This window comes from Phascolarctos cinereus, unplaced genomic scaffold (assembly GCF_003287225.1).
Source record: "Phascolarctos cinereus isolate Bilbo 61053 unplaced genomic scaffold, phaCin_HiC Scaffold_726;HRSCAF=1367, whole genome shotgun sequence".
Lineage (NCBI taxonomy): Eukaryota > Metazoa > Chordata > Mammalia > Diprotodontia > Phascolarctidae > Phascolarctos > Phascolarctos cinereus.
Window position 1 is genome coordinate 414866395 of NW_027556098.1, and position 447 is coordinate 414866841.

Sequence of the window (447 nt, forward strand, 5' to 3'; positions counted from 1 at the left end):
GCCTCACAACAACCCAGCTAGTATTCCCCCATTTTACAAATGAGGAAACTGAGGTGGAAGGTTGTGACTTCCCATGGATTACAAGGCTACTGACTAAAGCAGGAGTTGAATCCATGGCTCCTTCCAAGTCCAGGACTCTGCATCTGCTATGCCTCTTACCTAACTGCCGAGATCTTTAGTGACCTTAGAGGCTGTCTACTCCAACCCCCTTCATTTTACAGATGAGGAAACTGAGGCCCACCGAGGCTAAGTGATGAGGAAGTATATTTAAATCCTCTTTTTTAGTAAAACTTAATTTAAAAAAAAATGTCCCCTAAAGCCTTTTCCACATTGTAGGGAAAGAACAAAAAGGTTTTTCTTAGGGAAACTACAGTTAAGGGCAGTAAAAATTTAACTAAAAGCTTTTATCTAGATAAAGTCTCTAACTGGTTGCTTTGAGGCCAGGAC